The sequence below is a fragment of the Oreochromis niloticus genome, linkage group LG14 (assembly GCF_001858045.2).
Source record: "Oreochromis niloticus isolate F11D_XX linkage group LG14, O_niloticus_UMD_NMBU, whole genome shotgun sequence".
Lineage (NCBI taxonomy): Eukaryota > Metazoa > Chordata > Actinopteri > Cichliformes > Cichlidae > Oreochromis > Oreochromis niloticus.
Window position 1 is genome coordinate 38,311,250 of NC_031979.2, and position 20,117 is coordinate 38,331,366.

Below are 20,117 nucleotides of genomic sequence, written 5' to 3' on the forward strand. Positions count from 1 at the left end.
TAAAGGGGGCTACAATAAAGAGGACGTTATGACAGTGTGTAATTATAAAGTTTGAGATCAGCGTGTGTGTGTGTGTGTGTGTGTGTGTGTGTCCACTGTCCAGGGTAATCAATAAATAAAAGTTCTTTTGTATTTGTACACATTAGAAATACAAATCTAATCTGAGTAGAATCAGCTCTGGTGTAAACACATATTTTTATTTTATTAATTTTTTTACTGCTTTAAGAAACTCCCGACGCAGCAAACTGCATCACAGCTGGAGTGTTAGGAGTAACTGCTGCTGTACATTACTGGGTCGTGCCAGTGCTGTCAGGCTGCATTCTGGTCCCTGTGTGCTTCTCTGAACCCTGCTGTGGTTAAAAGCCAGATCCATGAGTCTGTACAGATGATACATTCTGTGATGAGTCTAAAAGCTCCCATGAGGCTTCCTCCTTACTAAAGTCCCCCCAGTGTTCCTTATTATTGTCAGGCTCAGTAATTAAACTCTGCACTGCTACTATGACGGGTCGGTGCCGTTTGTATCTACATGTTTGAAGAGACTCTGTCTTCACACATTAAGCCTTGAACTGTTTTCTTGAGTGATATATTGATGGTTAGCTTGCTGACACCACGAGACGCACAAATGGATTTATTTCAACTTCAAAGGAAAAGCTCTGTTTCCATGTAACTTCAATGCATTCTTACTCATGCGTCTAGGGGAATGCATTTGGTCCCAGAAAGCCCGGTCTTCTTAGCTAATGTCTAGAAACATGCCACAGCCAAATAAGTCCACAGTCAGTGGAGTAACGTCTGTTAGCAGAGTGAGCTGAATGCTGGGGTCTGGATCATGCAGGACTTTCATTTTAAGTTTCCTTTTACTTTGTGTTAGATGTTTCCCTTGTCTGTTGTTTGGATTGAGTTTAAGCATTAAAGCTACTTGAATTGATTAAAACAAAAGATTGTATCCATCCATCTGTCACAAACTGGTGGAAATACAAGAATCACCCAAATGCAGACTCAGTACATGAGTTAAACTATTTACAAGGTTTTATTTACAAAAATGTGAACTTAAACAAGAACATGGTTAAAAACTGAAACAGGGGACGCAGAGCTGAGGACAGTCAAGGGCCGAGAAACGCGTAAACACAGGGGAGAACACGAAGAACCAAGGGAGGGGGAGCTCTGCAACAAACGACAGGGAGGTTACTGGGCAGGAAGGCAAGAGAATGACCAGAGGTGAGTACGTACTGCCGTGCGGTGTTCATACTTCCAGTTGGAGATTTTGAGTCCTGGGGGAGGTGTCCATGAGAGTGTCCGGTGGGCTGAGCACAGTAAAGAACGATATCTAGTCCAGACGAGTAAAGACGGGCAGGAGCGCAGCTTTGAGACCTGGCTGTTGTAGTTGGAGCAGTTCAGACCAGCACTGGAGTGTGAACGTGGCAGGAGGTGAATCTGGTGGAAACTGAGGACAGAGAGCAGTGTTAGATCCAGGTAGAGGAACATGGAGCAGAACACTACGAAGCCAAGTTACCACCAGGGGTAGCAGGACAAACTGGCGATGTGAAGCATGCAGGATGAGGAGCAGGTGAGGCGCTGAAAACTCTGCCTTGGAGGATGGTCTGGACACCACACCCTGGAAAATCCCAGACACTCCCACAGAACATGACACCATACATTACTTCTCTCCTGCTTATCCTTATGGGGGTTGTAGGAGGGTGGAATCTATCCCAACTACCACAGGGTAAGTGGCATGGTGCACCGTGGACAGGTCGCCAGTCTGTCACAGGAATAACACAAACAAAACATTATAATTTGGGTTCATATAAACCCTTTCATAGTAATTACTTTATCAGTTTCCTGAATAGGAGACAAGAGGAATGAAAACAGGACGATTCTCATACGGTATCATAGGTAGTGCAAACCTTTAAGAAAAGACTTTGGGTTACTCTGTGTTCCTGTCAGCTTCCCTTAATAGTGCAACATAAGCGATGCTGGCTTTAGCGTCTCTCATAGTCCACAAGACAAAAACTAAATGGTCATGATACAAATCATTTAGAAAATTCTGGCAACCGGTCACTAAAATTCAAACTCCTCCAAGATTTTTCTTGGTAGGTACACCGAATGTATCAGTTTGAAACTCCTAGCTCGCTTCGTTTTCGTGTTATCGTATTCACAAACTGCAGCCAGGCAGCCTTTTACAGCTGAGAGGTCAAAATTTCAGCTGACCGGTTGGAAGAGACGGATGTTTTCTGGAGGGGTGTTTTAAAAACCACAAAATGGAGCCTTTCAGGAAGAAGTTGTTAAGCCTGTTTTAGGATGTAAACCCAGTCTACCACACAATGAAATAAAATTCTGATCCTGTAAGTGAACATAATAGACTCAAGGGTAACAATTCATGGCATCACAGTACAAATATTTATCAGTTATCCACAAAAGCAGCAGTTTGCTCCCTTGGTTGATCAGTGCCAGTTATCCCATCCATCCCTCAATTTTCGGGCCATCTATCCAGGTCCAGGTGGCAGTGGCACCAGTTTAAGTTGAAATGCTCACACTTCCTTTTTCCCAGCCACTTCCTCCATCTCGTCCGGGGATGTTGGAATTCCAGGTCTCTTTAGTTTTGTTTAACCTACTTACTATTTTAAAAGCATGTTTGTTGTGTTAAACATCCATGATGGGTCCCTCAAGGCCTGGCTTTATACCAGACTGAACATGCTATAATTTTTTTGTGTTATTAAAGCCATGACACATGATTTACAAACACAACATTCAGTTCAGATCAGAGTAGTTTTATCATGTCATTGGACTGTCAGGCTCTCATTAGTCTCTCTGTTATCAATCAATAGTTCAATGCTAAAAATGCTAAAAGCAATATATGATGCTGTTGGTCCTTAATTTTTATTGTTTTGCTGTGAAATCAGGCACCAAACCAACAAACGCTATCTCGTCCATAATATGCAATGAGAACTGTGCAGTTCATTGGTCATTACGGTTAAATTAGGCCTGACAGTTTGATTCAGTACCCAACATGAGGCCTGAAGGGGTTGATTTCGCCGTAATGGCCTGCTCCCTGGACATTAGCTGCTTTATTACACTGCTGTTTACAAAGACATTAATGATTTATTACAAACTCAAGCAACGTGCGTGTTTCTCCCCAAAACATCTGTGCTAACAAAAGACCAATATGGTTTTGCTAAAAGGCACTTCTGAGTTCATTTAGATCAAACAGAGCTGAACTGACTCAGCTGACAAAGTCTTCCCTGACCAGTAGAACCCAGCTGCAGGGGCCTGATGGTTATTTTCACCACTGCTTGAAAAGAAATTGTGTGTTTGTTTGTTTTTTCTTAATCGTGTTGTGGATTGCTTTCTGTGAACAGGATTGACATTTTCTAAAGAAAAGTTTATTCCTGTTTGCACTCTATAATACAATCTCTGAACATAAAAAAACAAGTCTCACAATCAGCTTTGATTTGTAGAACAAATGCAGAGCAGATTTCCTGCGTATGCACAATAATTTACTTCTGCCGGTACAAATGAGGAGACTTTGCACTGAAGTGATTCAGAACATTTCTCCATGAAGTCAGTGATATTTAGCAAATGTTAACTTGCTGCTGCCTTTACGTTCCTGCCAGGTAGCTTATTGTGCACAACAAAAGAGGAACAGAGCTATGGTTCCAAGTCACATAGACATTTGTGCTTCTCCATTTCAGCACTATGTTCATCTCTTATGCTGTCTGTGAAATACATGCAAATAAATTCATGCATTTAAATGTACTTGTGCATTTTTCTGTGTTGTAGTTTCAAGTTTACAACAGCAGTCTGAAAGTAAAATTCAACATATTTACACGGGCTCATGCATTTCACAGTTCAGAGAGTTTAGCCTTTCTGGCAAAAACAGACTCACCGGGGAAGGAAGAAAAACTGCATGGAAATGCACCTGCGATTGAGCCAGTGGAAACACATGAACCAGCAAGAAACTGGGGGAGATGATCACCTCAGACAGCCGTGCCAGACTCTCTCCTGCACTGGTGCCATGAGCTGGAACAGCAAAGTTGCTCCGTCGACTCACCTGCAAGCGTCAAGCAACCTATTGCCAAAGTATTTGCTCATCTGTCTTCACACATCCCACTCGTAATCCACTGGGTATAATATGATATCAGCCCACCCTTTGCAGCTATAACAGTTTCAACTCTTCTGGGATGCTTTCTACAAAGTTTAGGAGTTTTTATGGGAATTTCTAACCGTTCGTTTAGAAGTACATTTATGAGGTCAGACACTGATGTTGGATGAGAAGGTCTGGCTCGCAGTCTCTGCTCTAGTTCCATTGGGTCAGGACTCTGTGCAGGCCAGTCAAGTTCTTCCACACCAACCTCACTCATCCATGTCTTTATGGACCTTGCTTTGTGCGCTCGTGCACATGAAATTGTCCGCAATGTCATGGTATGCTGAAGCATTACGAATTCCTTTCACTGGAACTAAGTGGCTGAGCCCAAACCTGAAAAAACCCACTGTTGTAGACATTTAAACAAGAGCCGTTGTGTGTCCTGTGTGAAATGATTATTACCGCCTACAACAAGCACGAGACATACTGCTGCTGTCCTTCATCTTTCTCTCCAAGTAATCAAACCGTCTAGATGTGTGGAATATGATAGAGGTTGGGGAAATGAGACCCATCAGAAGCATCCCGGTGCTGTGAACTCAGTGGACCTTATGCTTCTTAATGGATTTATTATGAGCTGCAAAACGGGCAAACACTTTAGCCCGTGAAAAAGAGGAAAACACCAGGGTGGAGAAATTTTCCAGAAGGCTGCTGTTGATTGCAGCCTTGGAAAATTTCGCTGATGTTATTTTTTTCCTCTTCTGGGAAGAAAATAACTCGTCGTGGCATGGCTAAAATAAGAGAGGAGGGAGTGCGAGAGAGGAGGAGGAGGATTGAATTACCAACACTGGCTCAAAGAGCTGTTTGATGTTCAGATGCTGTGATAAATTATTGATGTGAAGCCTGTTAAATAAGGCCAGTGCTCATTTGATTACAAATCTCATTAGGGCTTTACAAAATATGCTTTAATAACAAAATCCATCAGCATAATCGCTATGTAAAGAGATTGAACACTGTCATTACACAAAGCATACAGCTGTGGTATTGTTACTGTAGGCTACAGATTTAGCCTTTCAGTGTGAATGCACTGATTAAAATTTCTGACAGAGGAACATTATGAGTAACAATTAAAAATATAATAAAATACACAGCACAATTAGACCAGAGACGACTGCCCTAGATCTCTAAATGTTGTTTAGACGTCTGGTTAAAGTCATTAGTAAATTAAATTGTATATGCAGTATCTGCATACTGAAACGTCACGAGTGAGCTCACACCAAGACTACGAATTAATGAATAATATCTGATTACCACCAAGTAAATGTTAGCAGGGTGAAAGCTTGCATTGACCTCACTGAGCATTTCTCCGGCCTTTGCCACTCAGCAGTGGCTTTTTAAAAACACCTCTTTTAGTTTACAGTGTCAATTTTATGGCTCACTTACAGTCTGCCTCGGTGTCTTGGTGTTTCCAGCATCAGCAGGCCGCCGTTTTCAGCTCACTAGTGCTGATAAGACCATTACAGACATTGTTAGAGACAAGCTGGTGAAGGAAGCAGAACATCAAGCAGCTAAAAAGCCAGACATGTTTCACCAGAGATGGTGGACATCAAATGTTTGCTGCCACATTAAGGACCGGCAGTCCGGAGGTCTGTACACCATCGCCTCATCTTGACGTGGAAATTACTGCACAACACGTTACATCACTTGTGATTTTCTTTACTGCTGATTTTAAGGATTTATTGATTACTTCCGGAGCACTCTCAGGCAGTACTGCATGTTTCATACCCAAACTTCAGTTATTTTGTGAGGTGCCCTCCCCAGAGCCGACTTTGGGATACAGGCAGCGACAAGAGGCCTTCATTTTCCCCTATCCAGTGCTCCTGCCTCGAGCTAGCTCCAGGTAAGGTCTATCCTCTTGATGTCTGCCTGGAGGTCTCTGCACCACATATTTTTGGGGCAGCCTTTCTGTTTCTGCTGTTTGGGGTTCTATGTCGGGGCCTGAACAATGTCCAGCTGCAGTACATGTGCTCAATAGCTGCATCCAAGCACAGAACTACAGAGTCTGAAAGTCATTTATAAATCCATGAGTCATGTGAGAGGTGTGTCACAGCCACAAAAAGCAGATCATCATGGACTTTTTCAATAGCACGTGAGAGCTGATGCTCATTTAGGATACTGTGAGTTCACAGTAGCTGGCAACAGCTGGAGCTTAAAAATGAAACCGAGGTGGGACTAATGTCCAATTAATCTGGATCCAACATGGAGTTGGTCCTTACAGACTCTATTATTCAGATTCAGATAACTTTATTTATCCCCATGGGGGCAACTGAGAGTGCAGACAGCGGCAAGGAAGAAGAATAAATAAGCAAATGAAATAAAATAAATGTGTCGTGGCATCTAAAATCTGGAACATTAATGCTACGGTGCTTAGAGCCATATTTCTTCATTATAAACAAAAGGAGAGCATGAAAATGTGGAACCAGAACTAAAATGAATTCATATTTTTCACAAAATTGTACATTTGACATTTTGACAGTGATGCCAGTATGTTCAGATTTGTGGAGGTGACAATAAATTGTTCTGTTAATAGATTAGAAGCTGAAGAACGTCCACATTCACATAGCCTGACTGATAAAAGCTATGTGTTCAACCACAGTTCTGGCTGTGGACTCAAGAGAAAAGACACTTTTCTAAAAGTTGTGTTGCTAAGAACCTTTGAGATGCATAAATGCAGCCTGACAATGCAGGGACATTCTGGGATGACTTGAAAAAGACGGAAGCTGTGCAGCAGCTTTTAGGCTCGGCACACTCGTTATACCATCCAGTCTGCTTCAAGAGCTCAGATCTGGCTTTAAACCCCAGCAGGGTTCAGAGGAGCACATGGGAACCAGAATTCAGCCTGTCAGCACTGGCACGACACCGTAATGTACAGCAGCAGCTACTTAAAACACCCCTGCTGATGTGATGCATTTCTGCTGCATCAGGACTTGGTTCTACTTTAGGAGAAACTGTAAAATAAAGTCTGAGAGATGCCAGAGGGAAAGCGCTGCTGTCAGTTTCTCCTTCTGTGTGTAAACTCTCTGACGTTTTCAATAATTGTAATTTTCAGCATTTGTTGTGTTTGTTGTTTCCACAGAATGAAGAATTTCTTGCTGAAGATGCATTAGCTCAATATGAAACCACAAAACCTGACAGGATGGATTTCGCTCTTGTCTTACATCGGGGCCTTCACTTAATGGATCGGGCCTACGTTTATTTGGCTCACTGAAATATTAATAATACCTGTGTTTATATTTGTGAAGCATCGCAGTGCTGTGGCAGCTTTGTGGGTTCAGGTTAAATTTAGAAGAGTGATTCCAGAAGCAGTTCATGCCAGCAGGTGTGTAACGATTCTCATTTCTGTTGACAATGTAAATGTTGCACAGTTCTTTACAAAGACACTATTAAACACGGCACACTACTCAGCAGTGCCTCCTTTTATTATTTTATTAGAACCTGATCTCTGCAAGGGCTGATGACCAGGATTACTGAGTCAATGAAGGAGGAGAGAGAGAGAGAGATTATGGATGATGGAGTTTATATAGATTAAAACATTTTGGGGGACTAACAATTATTAGGCACAGGTTATTAGAGTGTTTCGAGTCAGTGCATGAGTTTTGCCATGTGTGCACTGATGATGTGAGTTGATAAAACAATATGGAGAAAAGCAAGATGGTTAAATGACCTGATATTCCTTTAATGAGCTCATACGTGGGACAATCAGCTGTCATCAGGCTGTTAGTTTGTTACCAGCTGCATCAGTGAAGCCGGCATTGTTTTCACCTTGTGAGTCTGTTTGTGTGTGATGGAGATAATTATGCTTGCCACAAAGATTCAGTTGTTGTATGAGCTCCTAATTCATATTCATATTCTGGGAGTAAAAAAAGACCCAGTGCTGAAAAAAGAGGCGCCGTCTCAGAGGCTTTGTTTCGTCTATGAGTAGTCTTTCAAAATAAAAGTCACCTGAGTCATTTTCAAGGGAAGGATCTATAAATATGATATCAGATCTTTGGGAAGCATCACAACCACAACAAGGACTTGTCAGGCTGTGATCTCCTCCACCTACACTGTGCAGTTTATCCCTCCTGGGAAGGAATGGATCAGAGTGACTATAGAATTACTGCCAGGCAACACAAACAGCTTGTGACCTCTAGAGGCTCTCCACGTTATTTTATTGCTATTTATAAAGGGTTGGCTTGGCTTTGAAAGCAACTTTACATTAGCTGATGTCATGGAATTGTGTATAAAACATGCTGCTCTAGGGATTTATTCCATACAATGTCTACAGTTGTTTGGCTGTTTGCATGAAAATAACATTTACAATGGTCAGGGCTAGAGTGCAGTTACCTGCTCTGCTAACATCTACTGGGGCTTCGGTAACACGATTGGAGTTAATTTGTGTTTTAGCCTCATGTCAAACCAACATATTTCAAAGAAACTAAAAGATTTTACCCTTCAGATGAAATCTCACACATGCATTTTGGCCTTTCAGCTCTCTCTTATGCTTTTGTGTTTGATTGTTCCAGTGCTACAGTCTCTAAATCCATGGCTCAAAGGAACCGAACATAAGATGGCACAATGCTGACACAGTTCATTAACCTTTTAATAATGAAAGCATAATTACTCACAAAGATTGAACACAGATCAGGGTGATGGGAGCCAAAAACAAACAAAAGAGGAAGTAGACCGTGAATCAGCCACACACTCCACTAAACTAATGTTAGTAACATTTTGCACTCACTCGTAGTATAAGGCCCTCACTGAACACCTCTGGCACTTTACCTTTGTTGTTTATTGCAGACTGTATGATTTTTATTCTTCATCCTTTTGCTGTAACACAACAATTTCCCTTTCAATAGAGTATCTATTGATCATTTATCTATCTAACCCCAACCCTAGACAGCCTGCCCAGTGACAGGGTGGATGTTGAGAGCATACACGTGCACCAAATCCTGGTCCTGCTTCGCAGCATTGTGTAGAATTGTGCAGCATTGTTTAGTGACTAAAAGACCGACATTTGAAACAGTTTTCCACCTGATTCAGGTCCTGATTGATCCGCCAGGACAGATGATCAGACAAATCAGAACTAGGTCATCAGTCCAAGATGGAGTTGGAGTCTATTAACCCATGACATAAAAGCTTACAGAGACAGGAAGTTCCAACCACTTAACAGTGACTTATCTTTCAAAATAAGAGACATTTGGTGGCTAGTAACATATCTGTGTGATCCATCTGAGTCTGTTCAACAAATATGCTCATAAATAGTTTAGGGTAACTTGATCATTACAATCTATATCAATATATATCATGTGTATCAAATTCATGGATTTTACCGATTTTTCAGCAGTTGTCATATGTTGTATGTCATGAAATATGTCATATTTCAATTTAGTTGTTCAGTGCTGGTCCTCTAAGAAAAATGCTCTCAGCCCTGGGCTAACCTCTGCGTTCTGAATAATTTTAATATGTTTGTCAGAAACAGGTCTCTCTAGTAAATGAGACATTGAGTCTCATTGGGACTACCTGTATAAACAAATAAGTAAAAAATTTAAACAATTAAAAAAAAAAAAAAAAAAGTTTAAATAAAAAAATAGGTAATAAAAATCAAGGAATCAGAAAATAAACATTCTAACCGACGCACATAAAACAGTATATTTTTTCCAAAAAAGTGCATTTCTCCAAAATAAGGACGATTCTGTAGATTCGGGGTCATCCGGGGTCATGGTAGACATGGTGCTTAAGTTAAAGGTAACCTGGATGTTTTTGGACTGAAGGGAACAGAAGGAGCACAGACTCATGGTTAGAGAGAGACAAATAAAGGAGGCCATCCACATCAGCCTTGAATAACAATCGTTGAACAGAGAGGTGGTGATAATACCAACTACCAGTCACCTGTAGCATGGGTCAACAACCACCAAGAGAACAACCCCACGAGGGGTTAAATAGGACTTTAAATCAGCTGATAGAGGAAACACCTTTGAAAGAAGAAGATTAGTTTGCTTCAACTCGTCTGCTTAAGGTTAGGGGGTTATCACCAAGGATGCCCTGGACCTGAGAGGCTTCAGGAAATTGGTGTGCTGCTCATTTGCATTTTCAGGCTACCAGGCTGATGGTGGGTGTGTGAGGAATTAGAACGATGTGCAGGTTTAGCATTTAATAGCTGTTGCTGATTTTTTTTCTAATCTGTCACTATTAGCAAAAGTAATTAAGTAAAATCAGCAGATTAAAGCTTCCTTTATTGATTTCTTCCTTTCCTCTGTCTCTGCTTTTCTCACCGTTTGAATGGTTACAAAGTTTTTTTAATGTGAGGCATTTGTTTGTTCTTTGTTGTTCTTCCTGTGTCTCATCACTTACCCGCTCTCGTCTTTGGCCATGTAATTGACAGTGTTCTTTGAATGTCAGCAGCCATTTGTCTCTCTCTAACTTGCACATTGTTTATGAAGTATGAGTGCCGTTTTAATGTCGAGTTCTTTTCCTCTCCTCTTCAGGTATATGAGTGCTCTTTAAATGTTTGTTCTTCTCTTTCTCGCGCTCTTATTCTTCTAAATGGCATTTTAATGTTTGTTTTTTTCACTGCTCTCTTCCGCCTCATCCTGCCAGCGACTTCTTTGATCATCTGAACTTTTTCTTGTTTTTCTTTTCCCTTCTTCCTCTGCTCGTCACTCGTTGACTCATCTATCACTTTTCCTCAGCAACTGCTCGAATTTCCTTTTTACTATCGTTCCCAAATTTCACTCACACGCTAGTCTCCGTTGTTCTTTCACCTTTTACCTCGCCTCCTACAGTGTTGTCAGTGCTCTCCTCCCTTTCATATAACCGCTCACCAGTCTCCATATTTTTTTCCTCATCCTTCTATCTGCTCTTCATTTTTGAAAATGAAATATGTGCTGGTTCAGATCCCAGCAGTTCAATGCACCTGACACGGCGAGGTTCAGCTAATTATCGTTCCATTGTGGCATCTCTCCGCCTCATTGCGACTAATGAGGGCAGAGAGACAAAGAAACCCCAAGGAGATGAACACTGGAGAATTCTGAACGACAAATGTGTGTCTACGTTTCTATAAAGAAATGCCAGCTATTTGAATTTGAGTGTGAGTGTGCCTGTCTGCACATATTGTGTCCAGTGTCCATTCAGTGAAGTGCTGGGAGTGCTGAAATAATGACGTGTGTGTGTGTGTGTGTGTGTGTGTGTGTGTGTGTGTGTGTGTGTGTGTGTGAGAGTGTGTGTGAGTGTGTGAGAGGGCAGAGTTTTGGTCACTGTAATGGAGACATGTCTACTGCAGTAACAGCTCCAGTTTTCAGGATGTCCTGTTGTCCTTTTCCCTCTGCCTTTACCCTTCATGTCCCTTTTTTCCATTTGATTTAGCTCCTGTGGATTCTGTTCCAAAAAATCAAATTCACCTGAAATGAGTGTGTGCTCATAATAGTCCACAGGGTAAACTGCCGTTGTGTTGGGCTGTGGAGTTTCCAGAAATTCAGGCCCACACATGTAAACACACCTGTGGATGAAAATGCGGCAGCATCCCCGGGTGGAGCTCTCAGGTTGGTGGCTAATGTGTGTTAGTTCAGACTCTAAAATAAATTGATTCATGTAAACAGCACACATTGCAGACGTTGCAGATGCACCGCTGCTACATTGATTATGTGCTGATATTCGTCATTAGCTCAAAAACTGCTGCAAAACATTTGAACAAATTTAGGGGACAAGACATCTAAACATTGCCAAGTACCAATGAAAACATAAAAGATGGATGCAGCCAGCATAACATTACCCAGAGGGTTTGGACCCCACATTTATGCATCAAGTTTAGCATTTATGCCACAACCATGACGTGTTTTTGGAGCCATATCTGGATGAGAGAGTGAAGCGCTAAGGTATCAGCTAACACTGGCATGATTAGCAAGCTGCACTGTTTGAATAAACTCATGCTAACAAACAAATAACACACAAAGTCATTGGACAGTCAGCACCACACGGAAAGCCATCTTACCTCTCAGATAATTCTAAACAAATCTTCAACAAAACAAAAAAAAGCTATAGTGGAGAGGTCCAGTTCAACCATTCCAATTAGTGGAGCTACCCTGCAATAACACAAAGAAAACAGCGAAAACCCAACAATTACATGGCTCCCTTTGAGCAGGCGATTGCTGACAGTGTGAAGGAAAAAAAAATAACTTTTAACTGGAAGAAACCTCAGGCAGAACCAGGCTCAGGGAGGGGCGGGGCCATCTGCCATGACTGGTTGGGGTGAGGGGAGGAAGACAAGATGAAAACAGCCTGTGGAAGAGAGACGGAGTTTTGCTGGAACTCTAAAGTCATCAGGAAAGTGTCCAGTGGCCTTTTAGCATTGTCTTTGTTTTTCTATTGGAAAGCCACGTCCATCCGTCGACTGAGATTTTGAAAAGCTTTACAAACTGTCTCATTATAGCGCGGGCTCTGTAGTAGTGGGCAGTTCAAACACTGTGCTTGTTTTTATGAAGCTGGAGGAGCTTGCCTTTATTATCATGTTGTCTCATGTCTATTTCTAACACAGAAGCTCATCATGAAGCGGCACTGTATAAATCCCTTGACATAAACCTGTGGGAAAATAAAACTGTAAAAAATCTTGAAAGCAGGAGTTTGTCTTGCCGCGCTCTCTGTGGTCAAAGGTCACGTTTTAAGCTGTCTGCTTTCATATATTTATAGCAGCAAACACAGTCGACTGGCCTCAGTCATCAGGAACACTCAGACTCTTTATGCAGAAGAAAGCAAAGCCTGAAAAGGCAAGAGGAAGGTTTTTGGAGAGAAGTCTGCATCTCCAATAGCCAGGGGGAGGTTAATGATGACTAAATGGAGAGAGTGGACTTAGAACTGATGTGAGAATTAGTTCCAAATAATTAATTAAGCCTGAAATGAGAGATGATTTCTGTTCACTTATCTTTCTCTCTGTGTTAATGGTAATGAGGCTGATAGACCAATGCATCAGTCCACTGATGCCCTTTATCAGATACACCCTCTAATAAACAGCCTGGAACATCTGCAGTGTAATGATATTTTCTTGAATGCTGTTTATTCAATTTCTAAACCGACTGTTATTGTCCGAAAGCAATAAATTATTTATAAGGCACATTTCTTACAAGTGATCAAGGATGAGAAGATAAAAGTAAACATTCACATCAAAATAGGACATCAAATCCACAAAAGGCTCATTAAACTTGCTTTGTTCCCAGCAGGTCTGTGTTTGCGGGTCTTATTTGAAGCATGATGTCCACTGTAATGAATCGTAGTTTCTCAGTTTAAGGTGAAACCTAACTGCCAGCTGTGCGTGGGCGTGTCGGGAGAGGAGGAGATCAACTGCTGCTCAGTTTATATACGAGTAGGAGTTAGGAGTGATTTCCACTGGGAAGAGGGGCTGCCAGAGATCCGCCCAGCACTGGATTTGCCACAAACACACACACACAGGTTTACAGTCATCCAGGGAGTGTCAAAGCAAAACCTGTCAAAGCAAAGCATTTATCATTTTGGTGAATCTGTTGGCTGCAAGACAAGCAATCAGTAAACCCGGCAGTCAGTTGACTGAAGCGCTAAAACAAACAGTTTCCCTGCGACGCTCCTGGAAATGTTCACAGAAGCATGAAGGGGCGATCGTGGCTCAACAGTTGGGAGTTCGCCTTGTAATCGGAAGGTTGCCAGTTCGAGCCCCGGCTTGGACAGTCTTGGTCGTTGTGTTCTTGGGCAAGACACTTCACCCGTTGCCTACTGGTGGTGGTCAAAGGGCCCGGTGGCGCCAGTGTCCGGCAGCCTCGCCTTTGTCAGTGCGCCCCAGGGTGGCTGTGGCTACAACGTAGCTGCCATCACCAGTGTGTGAATGGGTGGATGACTGGATGTGTAAAGTGCTTTGGGGTCCTTAGGGACTAGAAAAGCGCTATACAAATACAGGCCATTTACCAAGAGGGGGGTATGTGAGGGAAGTACATAAGAAAGGGAGACATTAACAACTTAGACTCTATTACAGTTTTGTTTAGACAGAGGTCTAAAGGATCTACACAAGTCTCCCCCTGGTGGTTGTTAAAGAGAATGCAGGTTTAAGGTGCTGAAACAGCCTGTGTTAGCTCCTCCTCTTTGCCAGCAGAGCAGTTTGAAAGGCTTCCACATACACCGCTTCATGAAAGAAGTGCATAGATATTTGAGTGTGTGTTTGTGTTTTTATATAAGGCTGCTAGTCTTTTTCCCTCCTCTATGTAAGATTTGGCATTCATGTGTGAGGAAGGGTAGGATGTAGGAGTGCTGGGAGCAGCGTGTCTTACTGTCATGGACTGTGTTAAAGAGATTAGCGGTGATTAACCAGCAATTGGAACATATGATGACTGTTTCACATGAAGCGTGTAAAATATGTCTCATCCCATGTTCAGTTTGGGGGATATAAAGCTGTGTGTGTGTGTGTGTGTGTGTGTGTGTGTGTGTGGGTCTGAGTTTGCACATTTGCTTTTGTTTGTGTGTTTATGTTTCACTTTGTGTTTCCATGTGGGGGCGTGTGTGCATGTTTGAGCAGCAGCAGGTAATAGAAAGCTAAAACCTGCCATTAATTATTTAGCCGCAGGACAGAAACAAGGAAGCGAGGACACAAGCCAAGGCCAACTCCTCCTTCTCCACCTCCACTCTCTGCATCCATCTTTTTCACCTGCATCTCTCTTTGTTTCATTTTCTTGCTTTCTCATTGCTCGTTTGCCATCTTTCATTTCGGCTTTCTCCACACATCCCATCTCTCTGCTTTCTCTCCCTTCTTTTCTCCTCCTTTGGGCATCTTATTTGCTTTTCATTTCTTTTTTTCTTATTTAATTTTTCTCCTCTTTTCTTTTTTATTCTTACCCCATTTCCTTGTTCATCCCTAATCCTGTTCCTTCCTCTTTTTTCCTAAAATCTCTCCTTAATCATTTGTGTATTTCCCCTCATTCAAGCTTCCTCACCTTCACTGTTTCCTCTTTCCTTCCTTCATCTCCACATTTTCCCTGCGTTTACTTTCCATCTCCCATTTTCAAATGCATTTTCTCATTTTGCTTTTTCTGTTTCTCCTCCTCTTCTATATTTCCTTAATTTCCTATTCCTCTGTTTCCCCTCTCTTCCACCACCCTCCTCCATTTTTTCCTGCTTCATTCATTATGCCTGAAAACAACCACAAGTTTCATTATATTTGTCCCTGCTTCCACAGTTGTGAAGTGGCAGAATACCAATGAGCTTCCAGAGGAAGCCACAGTAATCTGAAGCGTCAGCTGGCTGCCTGCAGAAGGGAAATATTTTCTCCAGGAGTTCCATGAACACCGGCCGAGGAATCCAGCAGATCGGATAATAATAAAATGTCACTGCAGCCTTGTCAGGGAAAATAATGGGCTGCTTCTCTGCTATTTTGGCTCAATTTCCTTTTGTAAGGCCCAATGTAACAAATGAATAAGAGTCAGACAGCAAAGGAAAAGTTAAACAACACAAAGGTTTTTCCTTTTTTTCCCCTCATAGAGGAGATTTAATGGGCCTTTTAAAGCTGCACTAATGCACACTGCATTCAGCCCTCTTGGCAAAAGGCTGTTAGCAATAATGCAGCAATATTTGCATTATTGTTTTATTGTAAAATTTGTAATTTGTGTAGTTTACCATTCATTAATTCATCAGGAATTTTCTCTTCAAACACACACGCCATGTGCAGTCATTTTATTTTGCCAGAAAAATCCAATAAATACATTTTCTCTTGAAAATTAAAATAATTAGTTTTGCACTGTGTGCATATTTGCATTATTTTCAACAAAGCAGACAATTATTTAACAAAAAGAACAGAGATGCTGATTCCTCTTAATAATTTCCTGGTGGTAAAAACTCTTTGCTGCAGTTACAATCCCGCCACCAAATGACCTGAAGAAGAACCCTAACCCTGTTTAGAAATTTACGACTGTATCACAAACAAAGGATGGCTGTTTGTTTACAGCATCAACTTTTTCTGACTTTGAGTGACTCGTTTGATTTACTTTTTACTTTATCCTACTTATGTGTTCTCGAGCCTGACCGATTTATCGGTTGGATGAGATTATCAGCTGTTAGCTGTCTACCAAACTGCTGGTGTCAGTATTTATAACAGCCAATAAAACAAAGTAATGAAGAGACGAGAGAAACACCCTTCAAACATGTCGTGAGTGTTAATGCTGCATAGTTTGTCCTCCAGGGGGCGCTCTCTCATGCCTGTGCTGGTGAAACTGAATATTGTATGTATGCAGATTCTTCCCACCATGTTCACTTGCTCATTTCCTGGTAAGTGTTTGACTTGAAAACATGTTGCCTGACAGATGGTGGCTACTCGGTACGCTGTCACGTTTTGTTTGTTCAGTTTTTGAAAAGGAGGAAGGTCCATGTGGTTCAGAGCTGCCATATTTCTGCCATCAGCTTGAGGCTCTTGTCTGTAGAAAAGACCTTAAAGAAGCATTTTCATGTGCTTCCCATAACCAGTGTATCCCATGAGCAAGTATTTCCAACAGTTGTACAAAATAAATTGCCAAAACTTAAAAAGGTTTTTCAATAAAGTTTTAGGAGACACAGTTAATGGCTTAAAGTAAACTGTCTATCTTACAGCGACCTGCATTAATTGTGTTTGAACCTGTGCAGGTAATCATCATGCTGGTTTTGGAAGACAGGCATCAGCAAGCAGACGCCATCATGCCAGAACACAAAGAGCGCTGACCTGAAACTGGGGCTCAGTGAACCACATCTAATGATGCATGCTGGATATTAAATTAACTGTAAAGTAATGATGGGGCAAGAGGAAATCTGCTGGTGGGAAACATTTACCCTGTGAGAAATGGAGCAGCAGGTAAGAGCTTACTAATGACAATGAAGAGTTACTCATGTGTTAACGTCTTAATTCTGGCATTTTTAAAAATGTTTGGCAGATCAAACATTGTGCAACTGTGGGGCCAAACACAGCAATGCTGGCCAGCTCGATACCTGCTGGAATTTTAATGCAGTAAGCCTGGTGATGACGAATGGGACAGTCTTTGTCCCAGTTTGGGTTTTATTGATCTTCTAGTGTTTGTGATTTTGAGTTTGTGGTTATTGTCTGTTAACCTGGTAGAATGAGTTTTATTTCCTTTTATATTAAGGATTTTTCAGTTTTTACTTTATGGTTATTTTAGTGCTGAGTTTTTTAGTACTGTATTTAGTAGTTTCAGTTCCCTCGTGTTTCCTTTTATGTTCCTTTGATTATCATTTTCTGCTTTGGTGTTCATGTCTCTGTGTATATTTATTTTGTCCCTTGGTTACTTTATCTTTTAGCTTCAGAGTTTGAATCTTGGTTAGCTGCCTTGGTTTGCTGTCTTACTATGGTTTCCTAATGACTGGAAAGAACGCAAACACAAACTCACATGAAGCTTAAAAGTCTGATTTAAACAAATGGAACTATTTACTATAAACACTTTTAATAACAGCTGGCAGTGAAGAACTGATGCGGCGGTCTGGTAGAGTTTTAGAGGTGATGGAGAATGGTCTTGAGAGGGTCTGTAAGCCAGCAGGCAGGCTGAGTGGGGAGGTTTTGCCGCTGGAGAGTAGACGTGCATGTAGGTTACGGGTTACTAATATCCATATAGCACTCCCAGGCTTGAATTGTTGCTACGACTCTTATACTCCAAGCAGCATTGCAGGTCTTGATGTGGGTGATGGATATACCAACTAGGAAGCATCAACAAATAAAAGCTACAAACCAGGAAGCCGATTTACCTCCGTAGTGGACGGGCCGATCTGGAGAATCGCAGCCAGTGGCGGTCCTTAAATGCACAGTTGTGATGATGACAGACTGCAGGTTTGTGCAAACAGCCTGGGAAAATGCCACTCCGCCCATGGGTGTTTACACAGGATTCATCCACATCCCCACCTGAAAGCCAAAAGAAAAACACGCTCAGCCTGCCTCAATCCTAACAGGTGTTCCCTGATTCCTGCTGTAACTATGGATCTCTGTTTGTTCCCTCACAGCCTAATAAAAACAGCAGTTGGTTCATCACCCTACACTCCACATGCTAGTTGTGACACCTGTGGGTGAGATGTTATGTGAGATGACTCATTTAATATGAAAATATCAGTTTAATTAACTACTTTTGTCTAAATGGACTGGTATTTTATTAGGTAACTCTGTGCATCATTCATACACACACACACAAATGGATGAATCACAGGCGGTTTAGCACCTTGCACACAACCTTGAAGATTAGTAGAGAACCTGCTCTACCTTCAATGACTAAGGACACCTTGGCCCCACACCTAGACCTTAAAAATCTGTCATATTAAGTCATATTAAGACAATAATAGAGAGAATCATCTGATTGTTGGGGTTCTCTCTCATACTGAAGGGTTTTTACAATTTAAAGTTCCTGCTTTGTGAACTGAACTATGTGCCTCTGCAAAGATCTTCTACAGAGAAGCCCATGGCGATGATAATCAGGAAGAGACCTCTGTCTGAACCAGACTCAGAGTGGAGCAGCCATCTGCTGTAAACGGTGTGTGAGTTTGAGAGGAAAGAGGAGCATAGAGCATCATTTCCTCATACTGTGCAGAGATTGTTTGGATTGTCGTGCACGTGATGGAGTAGAGTCTGTTTTGCGTGTGAGGTGGGAAGAAGAGTCGGCTTGGACTGTGTGAAAGTGCTCTCAGGATGAACCCTGTATGCTAAGTAACTGTGAGATACAAATGGAGAACTCTCTCGAATTTGAAGTGACAGAGCGATGACATAATTGAGATTATTTCAACCTTTCATAAAGGTGATGTCGACTTGCTTGAATACTTAATACCTGAACGCTGAGCTCCAGCTGTTTTTGCTGCTGTTGTTTCTCCCAATAACAGAATTCAGCCTGTGTAGTTTCTCTCTTCCGCTGTGTTTTTATGAGACATTTCATTAGCAAACATTAATGTCCATCCATCATTCTATCTTTAGCAGAAAAAAATGCAATAGAAGAAAATTTCCTCTCTTCATGCGTCTTTTATTGCTTTTTTTACATCACTCCTAGCAGTGCAGTGCGAAGATGAGTCCTTGTGTAACAAAATGTGTCAGTCAGCAGCATTTGGTCCATTAAAGAACTCATGAAGCCTGCACACTCTGCTCTATTTCTCACAGTTCTCCTTTTGTATAGACGCTATTTTTCTTCTGCCTTCCATTCAGTTCCTTTTTGAGAATAGTGATTTCACCTTCACAGGAGCCTCACAGGACCTCCTTATTTGTCCCCTCGTGACTCCTAAAGTGCCAATATGCCCCACAGCCTAAACAGGAAGTTCATATCAGAAAGTCCTCAAAGTAAGAAACTCTCAAAAGCAACAAAAACACTCTTAAGCACTCAAAAATACACACATGTTCAGATCTGTATGTATATTTAACATGTGAATATCATCTAATAACCATTAGTGACACAGTGAATACATGGTATTGCTGAAATTTTGTTTGGGTTGTCACTTTTGGCTCCTGTCTGTAGTTAATTTAATTCCTGCCTTGTGTTCACCTTTTTCTCAGGTCTCTCTTCACCTCTTGTCTTTTGCCTTCCTTTGTTTCGTTTTTGACACATAAGTTGAGAATCATCCATTAAAAATGTGCCGTATGTTTATTATCGCTTCTCCTGTGTCCTCCAGTGGGTCAACAGAACAGTCGCTAAGGGCTTGTAATAAATAAGCAATGATACAAATACACCTGAGCAGCTCCAAAACCACACGTGTTGTTACGGATGAGGGAAAGTAACAAGTGGGGGCTCGTCTGGGATTTGAACCTGGGACACTCACACTGTAACATAATTCAATTCAGTTTAAATTATATAGTACCAAAACAACAACAGTCGCCTCAAGGTGCTTTATACTATAATGGAGAGAATCTACAGTGATACAGGGAAAATTCTAACAATCATATGACCCCCTATGAGTAAGCACTTTGGTGACAGGGGGAAGGAAAAACTCCCTTTTAACAGGAAAGAACCTCCAGCACAGCCAGGCTCAGGGAGGGGCGGGGCCACCTGGT

The 20,117-nt window shown here is 41.7% G+C and overlaps 1 long non-coding RNA gene across 1 annotated transcript; it reads right to left on the reverse strand.

Moving 5' to 3' along the window:
• Positions 1 to 1,067: 1,067 nt before the first annotated feature.
• Positions 1,068 to 4,009, reverse strand: LOC106098500 (uncharacterized). Its single transcript, XR_001224745.3, has 4 exons — positions 3,881 to 4,009; positions 1,514 to 1,756; positions 1,247 to 1,441; positions 1,068 to 1,161 (listed from the first exon to the last, which is right to left on the reverse strand). It is a non-coding gene; the product is annotated as an uncharacterized LOC106098500 (long non-coding RNA).
• Positions 4,010 to 20,117: the final 16,108 nt, after the last annotated feature.